The following is a 7370-nucleotide window of genomic DNA, read 5'->3' as shown; positions in this document are numbered from 1 at the left end:
ATATTCAGGTTATTGAGTTTAATTTGGTGAAATTTCTTTTGGGAAAGATAATGATAAGATAGAGAGTATCCAGAGGAAAGCAACCAAGATGGTGAAGTCTCAAGTTCTTATCATAAGGTCAAATGAGCAGAGAATGCTTTAGCCTAGAGAAGAAAAGACTTAGAAGAGAGGTGAAAGCTATCTTTAAATATTTGAAAGGCTATTATGTTGAAGAGGGACTAGGCGTATTCTGCATGGCTGCAGAGGATAGAACAAGGAAAGCAGAAGGTGCAAGGTGGTAAATTATACCTGGCAAAGGAAAAACCATACACGAGCACAACATACATGTGATATATACCCACAATATGCAAATATGGATATATATGTATATACATAATCAATATGTATATACACATATATAATGCACATATGTGTATATATACACATAAATTAGATGTATTACTTGCAGCATAGACATCATTGATGATATATATTACAGAAAGATATAGATATAGGTATAGATGATATAAATAGATGACAAAAAATTTCCTACCCCAGAATCAAATGCACTATATCTTGGTTGGTTCCCCATCATTGGATGACTTCATGATCACTGGCCAATTATGGTATAGAGGGGACTTTTTCAAGATGTTCAGTGAGGACCATTCTAAATCTGAAATTCTGTGATTATGTGAATGAAAAAATGTCTCATGTCCATTTACTTCCAAAGCTGACAGTCCCACTCTGACCACCTGTTTATAGGTCCCAAGTGGGTTTCTTTATCTACATGAGCAGGTGTCACCCTCTTACAGGACCTCTCCCATGAGAGAGAGAGAGACAGAGAGAGACAGAGACAGACAGACAGAGAGAGAGAGAGAGAGAGAGAGAGAGAGAGAGAGTCCCTATTCACTGTAGAACATGATACAGTCCAGCAACAGAACACAGTGCTGAACATTCACACAAGAGAAAGGAAACTCTGCTTCTTAGAGGATACATGTTTCTCAGAAGAATGGAAAAAAAATCAAACAATAAATAGGTAGACTCCCCCCACCCTTTTGATACTTTCATTTGCCTCTATTTCCACGGTGCTGATATTCTTTTTTTTTTTCATTCCTTTTTTGGCTCTGTTCAATTCAAATCTACATTACAAGATGTACTCTGATTACAATCTAAAAAAGCTATACATTTGGGATATCTAGAGTAAGTGGGATGTTTGATGATCCTCTGTAGTTAAATTTAATTCCATTTTATTTCTGCAAGTATGTTAGGTACTTGACTCAATTCACATCAGTGAGTTTTCTAGTCCTACGTTTGTAAAGGGCAGAAGTAATTTCATATATCTATTATAGTGGTCTCCAAAGTGATAGCAGTCTGTGGCAAAACCTAAAGGGATGAATGGAAAAGAATGAGTCATATCCAATAACGAGTCTGCAACTTGTTTCCAACACAACCATACCTATCCTTCACCCACTGTAGCCCAACACTCCCCCACTTTAATTCCTTCCACATTGCTCGGGCTCCTAATGTGCCTCAGATATTGACAGCTGTAACCTAAAATGTACCATGGGTACCCATAGCAGAAACTTCACAGATGTAGTTGGGAAAACTCCATCTCACCCTCTCATCATACTTGTTCCCCTCTCTCATTTTCGTTTGTTCTTTTATTTACTTACAAGGGTGTATTATCAAAAAAGTTTGGAGACCACTAACCTAGGGGACTATTGTGGAGAGGGAATAGACTTATTCAGTGTGACTCTAAAGGGGAGAGCTAGAATCACTACATGGAAGTTATTGAAATGCAGCTTGCACCTTATCATTAGGAAGAATTTCCCAACTACCTGATCATCCAGTGATGAAAGGGGCTACGTGGAGATGCAATTAGCATAAATTGGACTAAAGGGCCTCTAAGCTTATGTGAATCTGTTGTGATTTTGTCAATGAATGAAATATTCAAGCAGAGACCGGAAGACCACCATGTGGAGTTCCTACATTGGGTGAAAGGTTCGACTGTATTACTTTGAAAGTCCCTGCTAATCCAAAGAGTCCAGGAATAGAGTTCATTTTTAACACCTTAAAATTATATGGGTATAATTTATTGTAAATTAATATATTATGAAATATATAAATATATAGTTATTCTATATAGCATAAATACGTCACGATTATATAATGTATACATGATATATATTTTATTCATGTATGTTATCTTAATTGAATTTTATAGCAATAATAGTTACTAGTCTCATTTTTCAGAGGAAGAAAAGGAGACTCGTGCTATTTAAATGACTTGTTTAAGGTCAGGCAGTGAGTTGGTGGTGAACCTGTGACTAAATATCAGAACTGCTGACATCAAGTTTGGTTTATTTACATTATAGTATATTGTCTCCTTACTAGACATATGGATGGGTTTTAAAATGTTAGTTAGGTCTTTTTATTTTATTTATAACTTTCTTACTCAAGGGGTTCCAAAATATCTTATCCCTCTATTTTCTTAACTTTGTTTACGTTAATGGCATTCTTCCAAAGAACCCCTATGCTACAACAGCACTTGTTTATATTGCATTTTCTAAACATGTTACACACACATATACATAGATGTAAATGCACGCATAAATATATAAACATATGTTAATAGTGTATATATGGATGTATGCATGCATGCATGCATGTATAGTGTGTCTTCATTTCTGTCTTTATGCCTCTGTTACACATATCATCTGCCTTCCTAAAGAGCCTTCACTACTCCTCTCTACCTATTTAAATGCTATTCATTCCTTAGCACCCCAAACCTGCTTAAAAATTAGTTTGATTGCCCTAACCCACATCAATTACTCCTTCTGAACTGCTATATTCTTTACTGTATATATATATGTATATATATATAACATTATGCATATGGTAGTATAATAATCAAACCCTTGCTGTATCTATGGCATGGAGTGGAAAGCATGATTTCATCTAGCAAGTACTTACATATTTGTTGATTTGGCTCTCCTTTGCTGTTGCTGCCGAGTCTTTTCAGTCATATCTAATTCTTTGTGACTTCATTTGGGGTTCTCTTGGCAGAGATACTGGAATGGTTTGCCATTTCCTTCTCCAGTTCATTTTGCAAATGAGGAAACAGAGGCAAACAGGGTGAAGTACCTTACCCAGACTCACATGGCTAGTAAGTGTCTGGGGTGAGATTACTCAGGAAAGACAAGTCTTTCTGATTACAAGCCCAGTGTTCTATCCACTGTGCCACCTAGTTGCCCTGAATCTTCTCCACTATAGGAAAAATATAAACTTTTTCTTTAAGTAACCTTCATATGGTATGGGCTAAAGACCCATCAGTCTTTTGAATGCCTTTCTTTGAATGTTTTTTCAGACAATTTGTGTTCTTTATAACATTTGGTGTTAAGAACTGAACCTGGTATATCTGATCAGGTGTAGGTGATTAGAGGAGAAAATAGTGTAGGACTCTCGTGTCTCTAGTCCTAGACCTGTCTTCAGAAAGATTAAAAATTCAGTAGATGGATTTTTGTTTGCTTGTTTTTAGTAACTATATTACACAATTGACTCATGGACCTTGTAGTTCATAAAAAATAACAGGTTTTTTTTCCAGACCAACTGCTAATGCAGTTATACTTTCTTCATTCTGTATTTATCAAGTTAATACTTTGAAGTAAAGTATAAAACTTTATATTTTTCTATATTGAGTTTAATTTCATAATATTCAACCCAATATTCTAATCTATGAGATGTTGGGGCTGGGGGCTGATCCTTTATGTAACACACTATCTCCCCTAGCTTTATGTCATAAGTGCATTTGATAAATTATTATACCTCACCTTTATCTAAGACACAGATACAGTGACTTGAGACAAATAGAGAGTCCTGGAGCACTGCTGGAAACCACCTTCCAAGGTGATATTGAATGACTAATTACAGCTTGAAATGTACCTACTTACACTATTATATGTACCTATGGCCCCAACTTCAAATGCTTTGGTAAAATTTAGGTTAAATATATCTTAAGCCTTATGAGTCTAATTGCACTTTCAAAAAAAGAGAGGAAGAGAGAAAAAGAGAAAGGAAAGAAGGAAGGAAGGAAGGAGGAAAGTTCATCTTTTATGGCCTGATCTTGATGAAACCATGTTAACTTCACTCTTTGTGATCACCTTTTGATTCCTTTTCTACATATTCACTAAGTATCCCTTTAATAACAAATTCTACATTTCCCCCTGGGAATTAAAATTAAAGTAACTGTTCTATAGCTTGTAGATGTGATCCTTTTTTTTTCTTTTCTTTCTTTTTAAGTTGGGGCATTTACCCTTCTCTATTCCTGGGGTACCAGATTATAACAGTTCACTCTTAGGTTTTGATAGTAAATCCTCTACTTGCTGTTTTAAAGCCAGAGAATGAGAGAATAGACAACTGCAGTGAGGGAAATTATACAAATAAATCCTTTATTTGGTAAGTCAGACAGGCAACAACTGTCAACCAGTTTATTACTTAGTTTTTCAAGCCTTGATGGTTTCCTTTTGACAAAGGTATGCAAGTCATTTTTACATTACCTCTGACCCATACTTGTGCCAAATAACTCTGACATTTCTTTACTCAGAGAACACCTCAAATAAAGTTCCTATTGTGATTTTGGTTTGAGTATATCATCAGGGATGAGATGACCTCTATGGTATTTCCTAGCTTTTGAATTCAATGTTAAAGTGTAGCATATAGGATCCTCTGCACACATGAGCCAACAGAAAGCTACCCCAGTTTCAAGTCATTTTGTAAATTTCATTCAAAATCATACCTCAGTAGCTGACATTTATATATTTACTTTTATTAAGTCAACCAGAAGGAACACATTCATTCAAAGTAAATTACATTTAACCAAACAGCAAAATAAATTAAATGACAAGAAAACACAGCAATTATACTATCCCATATTTTCATATAACCAGTGGATGAGTGGACATATGTAAGGAACACATATGATCAGGGGAAGGAAGAGTGGGATGTAGATCTGTAATTTCATCATTGTGAGGGATTACCAGTGAGGAAATTTCATCCATTAATGCAGTGATTTAATTTAGATAATGATAACAATTGTCTATAACATACAGATACATCTGTGAAAACAAGGAGGTTATTTAATGCTACCCTTGGTAACAGAGCAGGTAGAATTTGAACTCAGATCTTTCTAACTCCAGTATCAACTCCTTTTCCATGGTGCCACACTGAACTGTGAAGAGATGGCTAGATAATTATTGCTCTCTTTTATCCTACTGTGTATTTTACAAAGTACTTTGACTCTGTGAGGGAGGTGGAACCTCAATGCATAGATAAGGAAACTGAGGATCAAAGGATCTAAAACACTTATCATCTAACATCACAGAGCAAATAAATGGCCAGTATGTTATCTGATTCCAAGTACTACACTTTCTTGAACAAGGTAGACAGAAAGTGCTTTTACTGTAAGGTAGGAAGCATTCCAGGATAGAGAAATCATTAAAGGCTGGGGCAGTTCTGAACTTCTTTAAGGTAATGGTAAGAGTCAATTCAATTAAAGAAGTAGTTATTAAACATCTGCCTTATGTACAATATTGGGAAATTTGAGTTATTTTGTAGACCTTGGAGAACAGGGAATATTTGGATGTATAAAAGGAGGGAGTGCAACTACAGTCACATTCTGTATTGAAGGAAGTGTTATTTTTGAGAGTAAATAGCTGTCCCAATGCAATAGAGGAGCTGAGATGATTTGACACTAGGCTTGATTTAAGGTCAGTCAGAATAATAAAGGATCTTGCCCTAACTCTGATGAGGGAGCAAAAGAGGAAACAATTTCTGTCATTATTGAACCAATAGTCTTTTAGATCATGTATCTCTTAGATTTTGATGGACTGCAATGGGTCTGCATGATGAGAAATATTTTAGGTCACTATATGTCAAAATTTTTCCATCTATGACTCAGCTCAGCCTTCTGGTGCATTTGGCATCTCAATAAATGGCTATTGCAATGAAAATTTCTCTTCTCTCAGAGATTTTTTCCCCATATGTGGATGCACATCCTTGTGAAGTACAATGTAGTATGAAGAGGTCATTGAGTTTATATGTACACATCCTATTTTTTTCCTCAAAGAAATATTATCTTTGTTCTATGAGGATGTTTCTTTCCTGCTCTGCACTTTCTCTTCAGATAGATTGATGAACAAGTTTTCCTGGTTTTGTGTGCTACAAGAAAGTATAGAGGTACTATCCTGTTATCAATTCTAGACCCATTGTTTCCGAACCTAGACCCTTGTCCATTATCAAATGAATCTAGTCCACCCCCTTGGGAACTAGGTTATGTCATCATATTCACCATTGATGAGAAATATCATTATAGAACATTTAGTACACATGCTATTGTTCAGTCATTTCAGTCATGTCTGACTCTTCTTGGCAAAGATACTGAAGTGGTTTGTGATTTACTTCTCTAACTCATTTTATGGATGAGGAGTTGATGAAAATAGGGTTAAGTGACTTGCCCAGGTTTGTACAGCTAGTAAATGTCTGAAGCCAGATTTAAACTGAGGGAAATGAGTCTTCCTAACTCTAAGCCCAGTGCTCTATCAGCTACATCACCTAGCTGCCCCAATTTAGGATGTATAGATTTCTCTATATTTTGTTACTAGACGCTGCGCAGAGGGAGCTAAACATAACCATTTCCCTCTATATATTTGCAGTTTAAGACGAAAAGTGATAATGCTGATGAAAATGTTGTAGAGACAAATAAGAATTGAGCCAATTCATAAGAATATAAGAATAGATCAAGTGTAGACAACATTTTTAAGGGTGTTCCAAGATTGGTGGAATGTGGTAAATACCAATCAATCAATAAATATGATTTAAGTACCTACCTATGTGCCAGGCAATGTAAAAAGAAGGGGAAAAACCATACCTGACCTCAAGATATGTGCAATGAGTGAGACAATATTGAAACAAATATGTACAAAGTAAGCTAAACACAGAATAAATAGGAAACAATTAAGGAGAGAAGGCATTGGAATTAAGAGAAACTGGGGAAGGCTTCCTGTGGAAGGTCGAATTTTAGTTGCATCTTAAAGGAAACCAGGTAGATCAGTAGTCTGATAATATTCCAGGAAGGGGGACCACCAGAGAAAATGCCTGGAGCTGAGAGATTGAATGTCTTACTTGTGGAATGGTCAAGAAGCCAGTGTCACTAGATCAAAGAGTACATGTAGAGGAGTAAAGTGTTAGAAGACTGGAAAGATAAGAAGGGCTAGGTGATGAAGGGCTTTGAACAACAGAGTATATTTGTTCTTGCCCTCAAAGAGCCTATGTTCAAATGGAGGAAGTTGTTGATTCATTTTTTCAGTCATGTCTGTCTCTTTGTGACTTCCATT

This window comes from Petaurus breviceps, unplaced genomic scaffold (assembly GCF_028583685.1).
Source record: "Petaurus breviceps papuanus isolate PSGF00001 unplaced genomic scaffold, PetGlider_PUasm1.0 98, whole genome shotgun sequence".
NCBI lineage: Eukaryota > Metazoa > Chordata > Mammalia > Diprotodontia > Petauridae > Petaurus > Petaurus breviceps.
The sequence above is the reverse complement of the archived record's forward strand: the minus strand, read 5'-3'. Positions refer to the sequence as shown.